This window comes from Dipodomys ordii, unplaced genomic scaffold, assembly GCF_000151885.1.
Source record: "Dipodomys ordii isolate 6190 unplaced genomic scaffold, Dord_2.0 Scaffold133, whole genome shotgun sequence".
NCBI lineage: Eukaryota > Metazoa > Chordata > Mammalia > Rodentia > Heteromyidae > Dipodomys > Dipodomys ordii.
Genome location: NW_012267349.1, coordinates 1,598,824 through 1,614,009, shown reverse-complemented (window position 1 = coordinate 1,614,009; position 15,186 = coordinate 1,598,824). Strand labels below are relative to the sequence as shown.

The following is a 15,186-nucleotide window of genomic DNA, read 5'->3' as shown; positions in this document are numbered from 1 at the left end:
TGAAAGATTTATTTGTTATTTAACATGTAGAAAAACAGGTCCTACAATCTACCTCTATTCATTTGGTCTGAAACACATCTTGGGATATGTACCTACATAAAAGCATTTGATCAGTGAACCTTCAAATGGTATTGAAATTTTAGACAACATAAATACTACTCCCAAGGACATCAACCTTTGAGTGCAAGGAAAAAGAGTGTTGCAATTGACAGAAATAGCTAAGCCAGCTGACAAAGGGGAAAGAAACACGGGTTTGAAAGTGGACTTCCAGTGGTGAGATATGGGAGAAATATCTTACAGTCAGTAGGAAATAAGAAGCAGAAAAATTTTATTGTGTGTTTCAGGCTTAAAATCCTACATAATTCCCTTTTACCTATGTGATAGAGGCCAACTGTCTTCCCAACACTTTCAATATAATTCTTGCAATGAAACCTCCTCCAGAGAGCCAGCCATCTCCTTTTCCACCAAATAGCCTCAGAATTTCCCACACTTGCTATCTTCCCTCATAACAATACTTTCAGTATGTTCTCTTCTCTGAGCTCTTTAGACATGAATCCCAGTCAACCTTGAATGGCTCCTTCAAATCTCATCCCTCTCCCATAATAGGGGGATGGACTCCCTTTCCTTTCTATGGCCCTTCAGTATCTGCTGTCATTTGGGCATAATACTGACATTTGATTTTGAATGCAGTCATGCATTTCTTGCTAAATTATAATATAAACATAGAGGATAGGAACCTGAGATTAATTGTATATTAAATATTTTAGAGCATGGTTGTATGAAGGCAGTGGTTTAACACATACAATTCAATGGATCTGTGATCCAAAATGTAAAAGGAATGAACAGGATTGATACTGACATAGGTATGAAAGGGAGTAGGAAGCTTGGATATCAAGTATTGAGATATGGAAGCAAAAGCAAGCAAACACAGCACCTTTGGAACCCAGGACTAAAAATTAAATTAAAAAAATTTAAATTCTTGAGCAGGGGAAAATTCCTATTGATTCAGGGGCTAGGAATGTGGCTCAGTGGTAAGTGCTTGCCTTGCATGCACGTGTCCCTGGGTTTGATTCCTTAGCACCACATAGAAAACCAGGCACTGGTAGCTCACACCTGTAATCCAGCTACTCAGGAGGCCGAGATCTGAGGATCACAGTTCAAAGCTAGCCCAGGCAGGAAAGTCCGTTAGACTCTTATCACCAATAAACCACTAGAAAACCGGAAGTGTCGCCGAGTGCAGGGACAGTGCCCAGGCCGAGTTCAAGCCCTACAACCAATAATAAAAAAAGTCAGAAGTGGTGCTGTGGCTCAAGTGGTAGAGCACTAGAGTTGAGCTGAAGAGCTGAGGAACAGTGCCCAGGCCCAGAGTTCAAGCCCCATAACCACCCCCCCCAAAAGAATACATAGGTGAGAATATTTCTGTAGTAAATGTTAAATAGCAGATTGTATATAATAGAACTCAAAGTCACTCTTAGCTGGATGCAGGTGGATCAGGTCTATAATCCTTGTTATTCATAGGCTGAGATCTGAGGATCACAGTTCAAAGCCAACCCAGGCAGATAAATTCATGAGAAACTTACCTCGGATAAACCAACAAAAATCTGGAAGGGAAGCTGTGACTTAAGTGATAGAATGGCAATCTTGAGCAAAAACAGCTAAAGACAGCACCGAGGCCCTGAGTTCAACTCCTAGTCCATAAAGAAAAAAGGAAAAAGAAAGAAAAAGAAGAAAAATAAAAGAACTCAATTTTTCTTTCAGATTGGAAGAAATATTTATTGATTGCTTACTGTGTGCTAGACACTATGAATATAATCTAATAATATTGCAAAGAGATGTGTCCTTAACTTCTTAGCCAGATTCTATTGCCATCAACATAATACCACTTTGTACCATCTGAAAGCTGTGAGTTATATCACATGGCACTATTCTGAGGAGCACATGGTATTCATTTCCACATAAATCCTAATATGCAAAGATTTGTGACAATGGGACTTAAAGATGTGACTACAAAACAAGAACTAGTCTTTCTCTTCTCTCATATGCTTTGAGTGAGTATGGAGATTCTTTTAAAAATAACCCTGTTGGCAAGAAGTAAGTCTGAATATGAATCCTGAATGATGGTTTATGCTACAAAATTTTTGTTTCATGAGGCAGGTGACTGAGAACCTGTCTTTCAATAGTCTCCATTGGGTTAGGAGGCATATTGGAGAGTTGGCAAATTCGCTTGAGTGAATCTCATTTGTTATGTCCAGGTCAATAAGCATTCACATACACATTCAAAGGCCTGAAACACTCTCTTTGTCATCTCCCATAACTTTTAAGCAGGGCTTTCCTGGATAAGAAGTTAAACAAAAGAAAATGTAACCCTGTAGGTCTTATATAGGATATTTTTGAAGGGTGGAAGAAAAACAACATGAAGAAAAAATCCGTTTTGATGATCAGGCTTTTTTTTTTTTTTTTAGTGCTAAAACTACATTAGGCTAATTTCTTTAGACAACTTCATTAACTTCTTTGCCATTGTGCACACATTAATAGGATTTTTATTATTAATTCTTCTAATTTGTTTATAAGAGGCTTTGAAAGAGGTCTTATTCTTTTCTTGAGTCTAGATATGCATTGATGGGACTCATTAGGCATAATGGAATGTGGCAATATATCATCCAGATGAAAAGCCCTTTCCATATAACCTCTATTTACCCTTTATATGTAGAGGCACCTCTTTGGTATCAATCAAAGACATAGTGTAATTCTCCAGATTTCTCAGTAACAGAATCTCTGAGTGGCTAAGTATGCCCTTCCTCTTACTGACATTTATATGAAGACTCAATTCATCCCATGTAAGTGAAGTTGTAAGAAAGAAAAAGCACACAGAATTAAGTTGGTGGGCTAAATGCAATCTTGCCTTTTCTATCATTTCTTTGCCCAGCTTTTTCTGGCAATATTTCTTCATTTGGGCTTTGTTCAGCAGGGAACTATCAGAAATCAATGCCCTTTACAAATGCTAAATGGGTCTTTCTTGTTATGAATGGAACATTAGACACCTAAGGTCTCCTTCTTCTACCATCCTGACTAATTTTATTGTAATTTCATCAAGGTCTCCAGTGACACCAGGAAACAAACCAGTTAAAAGTTAAGTGGATTATTTGGATATCACCTGATCTCTCAGATGAAATTCAAATCATTGTCTGCATAAAGATCCATTGACAATGAGGATCCAGCTAAACCAGTCACATTTAACCCAACCACAGTGTTTCTGGTAGGGTAAATGGCATGACTACCAGTCATTTCTGAAAAACAAAGACAAGCTAAAATTAAGCAGACAGAGAGAAGATACAGATACTTTAAGTCCACTTCCTACATTTATAATCGCTTCTTTCTCTTTCACAAATAAAAAGAACTCATTGAATGCTATCTTGGCCACCTCCACTTCTTTTGTGTATATGCAAAGAGTCATATTGATTAGGCCTTCCTAACTTGGAGGACTTCTGCTTGCTTTTAAGATAGTTTTCTTTTAATTGGAATTGACTCTTCTGTCTTCTACATTTTCAGCCTAACTCTGTGTTGTGATGTCACATCAGGTAAGTGGAATAGGAGCTTCAGAACAGTATCAAGAGATTATTTCTTTGCCTCATGCTCAAGTATGTATAGTTAAACAGTTACAATATTAATAAACAAGAGCTCTTTATTGTTTTCTATATACTTTGCTGGGCTGTCTGAGATAGTGAGCCTTGTCTTGAAATCATCTGTCTTTGTTGAGGAATGCTCTTGTCATAGATATTCATCCCAAACCTTCAAATCTTTGTGGCTCAACCCTTGACTTTTGCCTGTAATTTTGATAAATTGTCACTTTACACCACCCAATATCACTTCATAGGTCTGTACCTGGTCTCTGGGACTCATCTCCTCTTGTCAATTCACCCTGAACACTACAAGAAGACTTAACTGATCTCAATACTTTTGGTCCATTGATTTCCCTAGGATAGTCATCTATTGCTCCCATTCTTCCAATATCTTATCTAAACTCTCCTTTCATTTGTATCTGAAGTGATCTGGCTGCTTTCCATCTGTCCAGTCTCTTCCCTTCCCTGCCCCTACCTTGCCATAGCACATGTAGGGTATGATTTCTACCATCCATCACTGTCATATTGTCCAGATATGTCCTTGTGGAAATACCCTTTTTTATCTCAGCCTTTTGAAAGCATATTTGTCTCTTACTCATGAAGTCCTCTCAAGAGCTATAAAATCTTATTTTATATTCCCTTGAATGCCTAGGGATTTAGAATATGTGCCCTATGATATTACACTTTATTCTCTTTATGTAAGATTTATATGTTCCCTAATTCAAAAAGGATTCACAGCAGTTACTTAAATAGATAACATCATGTAATATGTGATCATTACTTCCTACCTATATCCCTTATCATCTCAACTTAGTCATTAGCTCTTTGGAGGCAGAAGTCATATTTCATGGAAACAGCATGGAATGATGGAGAGGCCTTGGGCTTAGAGTCAAAGGCCTCGAGTCCAGGTAGAATTTGTTGCAAATTAACAGTGTGATTTTAAATAAATTGCTTGGACTCTAAGGTAACAATTATACATAGACCTCTTGTAACCACATTTTTACTAGAGGTAAAGAACTATATTTTTCTGTTCATAAAAGTAATGCTTTCTCATATAGAAAACAAACAATAGAGAAACTATTAGAAATGCAATTTAAAACCAGCTGAATTTTCCCTACCTTACGATACTTAACATTATCACTAATATTTATTCATTAATATATATTCACAAAATTTTGTCCATCCATCTGCACAGATGCTCAGATATAGAGTGTCTGTCTTATATAGAAATGTGGTTATTTCTTGGCTACTTTCTATACTTATTGGTATAAGATAGAAGCTGGGCATTGGTGTCTAAAGGAGAACCTGAGGCCCTGAGTTCAAGTCTCAGTAATTACACACACACACACACACACACATACATACACACAAAGAAAATATGAAATGAGGATAATGAGGATATCAAATTTACTTTATGAGGGAGTTGTAAGAACTAAATTAATTATCACCTGACTTGTATGTTGATTAAGGCATAGTTCTTTATAAATATTAGTGTTGCTTCAAATGTTGCCATTGTTTAAAACTTTTATTTTTTGAGTAAAAGAAAAATGGAAGCATTTCCCAAGTTTGTTGTCAGGATTAAACAAGATAATATATCTAAAGCAGTATTTGTTCCTGATGCATAATTAGTGCTAAATAAGGAGCAGTTACTATTGACATTCATTTATCTATTCACCTATTTAAATGTCCATCTAATATTCCTGAGTCTTCTGTATGTATATTGAAAATTGACATTTGTTTATTTATTTATTTTGCTATTAGAGATGGAACTCAGGGCCTCATATATAATAGGCAATCATGGAACTAATTACCCCAGGCCTAGCAATTCTTGAATGTGAAAAATACTAATCTTTGAATAAGCAGAGCATTCATAAGACAGGTATTACCCATGTGTATTACCCATTTCAGTGTAGAAAGAACTTTCCAATACAGTATTTCATTCAAAGTATCTTGCTGCAGCTATCAATTTCTATTAATGAAGATTGATGTTCATGGTGAAAATGAGTATCAGAGAGTTTATGGCATTTCAGGTTTATATAACCTGACATCAAGTAGCTAACAAACTTTGTATCAACAGCCTGGTAGTGAATATTTTAGGCTCTTTTGTAACTATGAGCTCTGCCATTAAAACACAAAAATATAATTAAAGCCATGTAGATAACATATGTATATGGCTGTTTTCTAATAATATTTATTTACAAAAAAAGGGGCAGTTGGCTAGATCTGTAAAATTTTTGTAATAGTAACAATGTAATTACTAGACCATGGAGTTCTGACTCCAGGTCATTTATTTGTCATGAGCATAGTCTCACCAATACAATCAATTGTCTCAGTGTATGATAGTAAGAAGTTCATAGTCAGGAAGGCAAAGTTTGGAAATCTAGTTCTTCTGCTTATCAGATGGGTGACTTAGGGAAAATATGTAACCTCTCTAGGCCTCCGTTTTCAAGTCTGTAAAGACAAAATGATGATGACGATGATGATGATGATGGATGATGATATAATGATGATGAAGATGAGGAGGAGGAGAAGGAGGATTAAGGGGAGGAGGAGGAGGAGGAGGTAGTGGTGGTGACACCAATGACACTACAATACACATTTCAGGATGTTCTCTACACCATTCAGCACAGTTATTAGGAAGAGACTATCCTAGTATACCTCTTGTAGAGTAACCTAACAACCATCAGCTACTCACTGGTTCCACATCTTGCTCCTTGTTCATCAAGAATTAAGTATCTAGCAGACGACAAGATTCATTTTGCTTCTATCCCAGAAAGAAATGTGTAGGAGTTTTTCTTAGGAAGCTCTTGTAACTTCTCGTGATCATTAACTTCTTTTTGAAGTATTCATGTGCTCACTTTTAAAACATTGCCTTCTAGAAGTCTTTTTTTAAGGGGTTGAGGTAATTATACTAAAAACTGACTTGTAACTTCTAAATGCAGCGTTTCCTTTCGATTTTGGAAGAAAAAAAAAGGGAATCTTGAATTGTTCCCAGAAACCCACACATACTTTCTTGCTTTTAATATAGGGCCCCTGTGACTCATCAAAATTCCCTGAAGACTGCCAACCATGCTTCCACAGCCATATCTGAAGTCCTTACCCCAGGGTGTGATTTATTGCTTCAACTTAGATTTATGCAAAGCAGCTTGCTGATATCCCTCAGGATCTCCTCACTTTTCCTGGACTTCATGTTTTCCTCTTCTTTTCAGCAGGGAGATCATTTGCCTTGATAGCAAAGGTGGAAGTAATATAGGAGTTGAATGGTTCTGTTTTCTCTGGAGCTTCTATTAGCATTACATCATTTGCTTTGAGCAATAAGTCAGACCCATCCTTGTTCTCATCTGGCTTGGAATGCAGCCCTTAATCTAACACTCCTTGTAGATTTCATCAGGTTAAGTAAGCCATGGCCTACACAGGACTTTTTGGCATTTATTTTATTTTTTTGGTACAGATTTATGCTTCTCTCCATTCCTTGATTCTTTTCTTTCCTCCCTTACACTTTTTAGGCTTATAGTTCTTATTTAAGTAGGGAACCAAAATAAATTTACAAATTCAAAACTGTAAAACCAATAAAATTAAAATACATGACATGGATTTAACAAGACAGATGAATTTCTTTGCCAAGACATTTGTTGGATGCATTTTGCAGTGTGTGTATGTGTGTGTGTGTGTGTGTGTGTGTGTGTGTCTTATGTACTAGAATTGGGTTTTGTTGAGTTTGACCACCCTGTATAGTTTTATGATCCATGATAACCCAGTTGCCTTGACACTACTCAACCCTATCAAGCTACAAACTACTAATTAGCTTAATGTGTTATATTATTTATATTATAATTATCTGTGATAGGAATATGCCATGTATCCAGTAAGCCCAATTCTGTTTGTGTCTCAGCTTTAGTAAGAAAATCATAAAGGTGCCAAGAAGACACTGCACCACAAGGCAGTGTTTAATGTTTAGTAATACATTTCAAATTTTATTCATATTTACTTTATGCCACTAATAAGATAAAAAATAAAGATACTTGAGTTTTTTGTGGAGTTAGAAAACTGTGACTTTGATTACTGATAAAATCCCTAAGGATCTGTCTTTGTAGATCTAGTTGAGAGATATTGATCAAGAACAGCAAACCAGTTTGCCTACTCAATAACCAGCTGCATAATCTCCAAATTACCCTCCCGACTCTCTTACTCATTCTTCAAATGGATGTACTTGTTAGGCTCTTGAATTCCTCAATTTCCTATTCGGAACTGCGAAGCCCATGGCAAATTTCTCTACTTTTATGCTCTTTCTACCTGAATGATAAGCAGCGTATGTTTCTTGTGGGGTTGATAAGACTCTCTCATCCATCTAAGCTCTTTAAAAAGTCCAAACCCCCATGAGGCATGTAATGGGCCATAATGTTTCCTGTGTAGCTATCAGAAGAATTCTCTAATCACCAGCACAGGTCCTTGCCTCTTGCTTGGGGCCTCACCATTGCTATCTTATCCCTATCATATGTGAGATAGTTCTCCCTAAAAACGTTTTTTTTATTTCTTAATTTCATGAGGAAACCCTCCAATCATTTATTGATACCTATCATTGAATGTGACTTTCATCTCTATTTCATTTCCTAGAAACTTGGGGTGTCCAGTCTTTTAAAAAATATTTTATTGTTATTATTAAGGTGTTATACAGAGGAGTTACCATTTCCTAATTCAGATAATGAGTACATTCTTCCTTTTTGAACAATATCACCCTAGTTTCCCCATTCCTATTCTTGCCCACAAAGTATATAGTTTATTGCCCACATTGTGTATACAGAAAAGCATGATTGTATTTGTTTACCCTTTCATTCCCCCTTTCTGTGATCCTCATTGACAGCCCTCCAAAAGACCTCAAAACAGAAACAAGCACCACCAAACCCAACATGAATGGCCACAAGAACAACAAAAAACCCACAATTCTATTTCCTGAGGTTTGTTTCAAGAAATAGCCTTTTATATGTTCAGAGAAGTTACATTTCTGTGTTCTTCCCCTAAGGGTATCCTCCTTTAGACTGACTGTTCATATGTAAATGCCTAGAGTACTGTATAGCTTTTCATGTCTAGTTATAGTCTAGCTCTAGCTTTCATATATGAGAGAAACATTATTGTTTGTCTCTCTGAGCTTCGCTTTCCTCCTTTAGCATGATTTGTTCTAGATCAATCCATTTCCCTGCAAATGACATAATTTCATTCTTTCTAATGGCTGAATAAAATTCCATTGCATATGTATACAGCATTTTATTGATCCACTCATCTGTTGTAGGGCATCTGGGCTGTTTCTATAACTTGGCTATTGTGAATAGTGCAGCAATGAACATGGATGTGCAAGTGTCATTATGGCATACTGGCTTGTGATGTTCTGGGTAGATGTCCAAGAGTGATATGGATAAGGTGTAGGGAAGATCTACGTTCAAATTTTTGAAGAACTTCCAGACTGCTGTACAGAGTAGTTGTACTAGTTTACATTCCTACCAAAAACACAATAGGGTTCCTTCCCCCCACATCCCTGTCAGCATTGTTGTTTGATTTCTTGATAATGGCCAGTCTAACTGGTGTGAGGTAGAATTGTTTTGGTTTGCATCTTTTTTTTTATGGCCAGAGATAGGGGAGCAATTCCTCATATGTTTCTTTGCTATTTTTAACTCTTCGCTGAGAATTCTCTCCTTAGTTCCTTTGCCCATTTATTCATTGTTTTATTAGTTTGGAGAGAGGTTAGTTTTTTGAGCGCCATTTATATTTTGGATATTAGGACTTCGTTGGATGTATTGCTGGTAAAGATTTTCCCCAAGCCTGTTGTCCTTTGCTGGGCAGAAACTTTATTTTGATATAATCCCATTTGTCAAGTATCTCTCCTATCTGCTGTACCCTCAGGATTCTTTTCAAAAAGTTCCTACCTATAAATAAATAAATGCATTAATTAATTAAAATTAAAAAATAAAAATAAAAAATCTATACATATAAAACAGTTCCCCTGTGAGTTCTGATGCTTCTCCTATTCCATGTTGCAGTAGTTCCAGTGTTTCAGATCTGACATTGAGGCCTTTGATAGATTTTGAGTTGATATAGGGCATGGTAACAGAGATCCAATTTTACTCTTCTACATATGATGTCCAGTTTTTATAACATCAATTATTGGAAAGACTATCTTTTTCCCACCATATATCTTTGGCTTCTTTATCAAATATCAGATAACTGTAGGCATATAGCTTTTTTTCTGGGTAATCTAGTCTGTTCCATTGATCTTTAGGCCTGTTTTTATGCCAGTCCAAGTCTCAAGTCTTTTTAAAGACTGGTTTTTATCTTCTTTCACTGTCATCCCAAAGACTTCTCCCATGTTCCTCTATTAGTGATTTTTTTTTCATTTTCTTCCACCAACATGCCTTACTTCTGCTGAACTGAAACATGGATATTCAACCCTTTCAGTTCATTATCACCCATCTGGATACTAACTTGCACTTATTATAGATAACACTCAGTTCCTGGGAGGAACACATCTCATTGCTATCAGTATAAGGACAAATATTCAACTCCAAGTGAACATTTTGATAGTCTCTCTCAAATTATTGCAGGAGTGCTGACAGGCTAATAGCTTCCTCTTTGCCAATCTTGATTATGAAGAGATCTTTAAAAATCTCCCTTTATTATGGCCTGAGAAAAGACATTTCATTATTTTTTCCTCTCACTCCTATTTATTCCTACCTCTATGCTTTAATCTTGTAAGGGTTAGTCACCAGCCTGTTTATACAGGATAATAATATCAACTCTACCTTCAAAAGGAATGATCTCCAGATTCCAGAACACCTTATTGATTCATCCAGCTCCCTTTTTCTCCTGATCTACTTTCTGTGTTCCTATTGGATTTGTATCTGGCCACCTATGGTATTAAATTATCTAGAGTGAAAGCTATACTATATTTCCAGATTTAGGTATATGGGAACTTGTATTTTCATACTGTGTTCTCTAGGAATGGTTTCTATTATCATTCTGTCTTTGATTTGAGGTTTGCCATCTCTAGCTCTAATCTTTGATGCCATTTTATTGAGGGCAAACAGTAGAAACATTAAAATTATCTTCTATCTGCCACTGACTTAGGAATGTTCCCTCCTCCTGATCAATCATGATCCTGAAATCAGCTTTGCCAATATGGGACTCAAAGGATATATACATATACATATATATATATATAATAGGATAATAATATAATAGGATATATATAATATAATATAATAGGATATATATAAAGGCTATATATAATGATATAAGGATAACTGATGTAATATTTCAGATCATTTTGCCAATCTTGGATGGTGAGGGGAGAGTCACATAAAATATATTAAACCATGATTTTGTTATATGGTATGACTTTAAAAAGCAATCAAAATCTTTAATTTTAATTTCATTTCACTGATGCCAAATAATCAATTTTTTTCTTTCTTTCAAAAATCTGTATTATATATGAAGATGAAGAGACAGTTTTATGAGAAAGTTGCTATATTTCCCTTAATTTCAACACAATAGTTTAATATATTCCCCAAATATGTATAACTATTAAGATATATGTGTATAGAACTTTTTAGTCTCTTCCTAAGTGATACAGATGAATTCAATTGATGTTTTGTAAAACGTACTATATGAGAAGTTCTTTCTCCATCATGATAAATTAAATTGGCTTGAATAAGGTGCTCACTTTGGTAGTGAATTAAATAAGTTTTCTGGTTACATTATTTATTAAATGACTTCTGCTTATAGATATTCAAATATATGCAGTTAGTTTTAATCTCAGATAAAATATGGATCCAAGATAAAAGATTCCTGAATCATTACTGTGAAGAATTATCTCAAACACAATAGATTTTCCTCATGACAAATCACACAAAATCTCCATAGCAACCATATATAATTATGCGTAAGATTTTAGTGTGGTTACAATCCTGAGACCAGACGAAATGGTAGCATACAGAATTGAAATACAGAAATATTTTAAATTTATAAAACTCTCTTGAGCTTTACAAAAAAATGTTAGTATTCTAAATATGCAAATAAATCAAATTTTAATTTGGACTGAATAACAGATGCTTTAACAAAAATAGTCCTTGTGATCTAATATACTGCTTCCTATAAATAACAGCTCACAAAGCTAATTCTAGCTTATTTTTCCCACCTGAGTCATCAACAGTATTACTTAATAGTAATGTATTTGTGTCAGCAATACAGGTTTTATTAACAGATATTATAAGTTGGATCTGGAGTTTATTTCCATAGGCTAATATGATGATGGTTGGTACCACTAGGAGGTGAGGGGGCCTCCTGAGACTAAGTTAGGTCATTGGGGACTGCCTTGGAGGGATCTATTGAAACACTGGCTTTTTTTGTGTGCTTTCTGAGAACCAGGAGGTAACCAGCTTTCCTCATCATGTACATTTTTCTCAATGTTCTGTATTACCACAATACCAAAAGCTATGAAGGCAAGTGACCATAGATTGATGCCTCTGAAATTTTAAAGCCCAAATTAAGCATTTTGCCTTTAAGTTGGTTTCTCTCAGGTATTTTGTCTAAGACCCAGAAAGCTAACATGCAAATCTCTATAAAAGTGTACCTTCTGCCCTCAGATTTTAAAGGATAATTGTTCAGTTGCAGCAATTCATGTAAGAAAAGAAATTTTAGTCACAGCAGAACATTGAGGGATTAGGGGTACCAATAGGTAAAAGAACAAGATGATGTTCGATAGTCAATATACTTTGACACATATCAATTCCGTTTGTACTTTGACTTCAGAAGGGATGCTAGAACCATAAACATGACTAAATCATAGTGGGTATGGCAGGAATGCTTGGACCCTAGGGTAGGAAACAGGCTTGCAGGTGGACAATTTCTGTGTAATATGGGAAGAGTTATAGTCAGCCTTTAATGAACCATAGCAGAAGGCCTTACTTTTTGAAGTTTCAGCAAATATTTATTTTAGTAAAACAGAATAAAGTAGGAAGAAATGGAAAATAGAAATTTAATTCCTGTAACTCCACATAAAGAATGGAAGTAAAGACTCCAGCAGCGGAACATTTAACAAGACATCTCCTAGAGCAACCCTGATAAGTTTTGAAGGGAAAAATGTCAGAAAGGGAAAGAAATGTGAGGATCACTTTCCAGGTGAAGGAAATGGCATGAGCAAAGTATAGAGGTGTGAAATACTCAGCAGCAAGGTAACCTCTAGCATGTGTGATGTGTTCAGGAAGATAATGCATACCTCTTGTATGACCAGAGCAGGTAGATTATGGCAAGAAGTGTTGGGAAATGGCATTGCATCTATCAGGACTTTTGTGCCAAGAAAATGAGCAGAAAAACTTGCTGTCAAGGTAGTGGAAGGAACTGAAGTATTTTTAAATATATATTTTTTATTGTAAAGATACTGTACAGTTACATGAGTAAGGTAATAAGTACATTTCCTATCAAACATTGTTACTTCCTCCTTTGTTTTTCCTCTACCATCCTTTCCCTCCCCAACTCCCCAACTGCTCCCTCCCTCCACCCCCCACCCCCGTAAAGCTGGTTTTCAACATGGTGTCTTGTACATCTCATTGTTACAATGGGTCAACCTGTATCCCTATTTAAGCATTTTGTTTTTTTCTTTCCCTCCCCAAATTAGAGAAGTGTATATACAAGATACAGGGCACCGACATCAAATGTGGTGAGAACAGGGCTTATACAGTGGGGGAGGAAAATTATATTAAGTGAAGTAAGCCAGGCACAAAGAAACATAGGCCCCGTGGTTTCCCTTATTTGCAATAACTAGTATATATCTGGGACAAGCAAAAAGTTCAAAAGTATGTACATATGACCATATAAGATGATGTTAAGTGAAATGAACCCCAAGATAGGGACACAGGTGGCTTTTCTTTCTTGCTATTGTTTCTAACATGTTTATAATGTAAGTCTCTAAGTCTTTAAGTGTTTAGCCCAGTTATTTATTGGGCAGCTGTTTCTCTGAGGATTTGTTGTTGGCGGATTTAATTTTTTGAAACCATTGTGCATTGTATAGTTAGTGATGATCTTCTCCCATTCGGTTGGCTTTCTATTGATCTTGCCAGCTATGTTCTTTGCTATGCAGAAGCTCTGCAATTTAATGTAATCCTATTTGTCCAACTTTTATTTGATTTGTTGTGTTTCTGGGTCTCTATTAAGAAAATTTCATCCTGTGCCAAGGAGCTCTAGAGTTTCTCCTATTCCTTCCTGTAATATTTTCAGAGTTTCTGCTTTGACTTCGAGGTATTTTATCCATTTGGAGTTGATTCTGGTGCAGGGTCTATATAAAGATCTAGCTTATTTTTCTATAGGTGTTTAACCAATTTTGCCAGCACAATTTACTGAAGAGGCTGTCTTTCTTCCATTCTATTTTTTAGCTCCCTTATCTAAGATTAGGTGGCTTTAGGTCTGTGAATTCATTTCTGGGCCTTCAGTTCTATTCCATTGGTCCTGAGGTCTCTTCTTGTGCGAGTATCAAGCTGTTTTGATTACTATGGCTTTATAGTAGAGTTTGAAATTAGGTATTGATTTTCCTCCAGCACTGTTCTTTCTGCTAAGGATCATTTTTACTATCCGGAGTCTTTTATTATGAATTTTTGTTTTGCTTCTATTTTAGTGAAGAATGAGGTTGGAATATTGATAGGCATCACATTGAATTTTTAAATAGCCTTGGGAAGTATTGCCATTTTCATTCTTCCAATCCAGGAGCATGGGAGGTTTTTCCACTTCCTAAGTTTGGCTTTGATTTCCTTTTTTAGGTTTCTAAAGTTTTCATGGTGGAGGTACTTCATATCTTTAGTTACGACCTAGGTATTTTATTTTTTGTGAGACTATTACAAAAGGAGTTGTTTTCCTAATTTCAGTTGTATTCTTTTCTTTGTTGGCATAAAGAAAAGCCATTGAATTTTTTTTCTTTGTCAGCCATGGGGCTTGAACTCTGGGCCTGAACGCTGTCCCTCAGCTCTTCAGCTCAAGGCAAGTGCTCTACCACTTGAGCTACACCACCACTTCTGGTTTTCTGGTGGTTTATTGGAGATGAGAGTTTCACAGGACTTTCCTTCCCAGGCTGGCTTTGAATAGCTATTCTCAGATCTCAGCCTCCTGAGTAGCAAGGATTACAGGCGTGAGCCACCAGTGCCTGGCAAGGCATTGATTTTTGAGAGTTAATTTTATAACCTGCTACTTTGCCAAAGTTTCTAATCAGCTCAAGTAATTTGGGAGTGGAATCCATGGGATTCTTTAAATAATAAAGCATGTCATCTGAAAAGAGGAGAGTTTTACTTCATCTTTCCCTATTTGGATACCCTTTATATTTGCATCTTGTCCTTTCGCTGTAGCTAGGCATTCTAATACTAAATTGAAGAGAAGTGGAGAGAGTGGACATCCTTCCCTCATGCCTGAGTTTAGAGGAAATGGCTTTAGCTTTTCACCATTAAGTATGATGCTGGCTGTAGGTTTGTCATACACAGCCTTAATTATATTGAGGAATGTTCCAGTGGTTTCTAGTTTTCCCAGAGCTTTCATC

The 15,186-nt window shown here is 36.1% G+C and overlaps 1 protein-coding gene across 3 annotated transcripts in view; it reads left to right on the top strand.

The window, feature by feature from the left end:
* Positions 1–15,186, top strand: part of Nckap5 (NCK-associated protein 5) — an 824,710-nt gene that overhangs the window by 137,586 nt on the left and 671,938 nt on the right. The window lies entirely within an intron of this gene.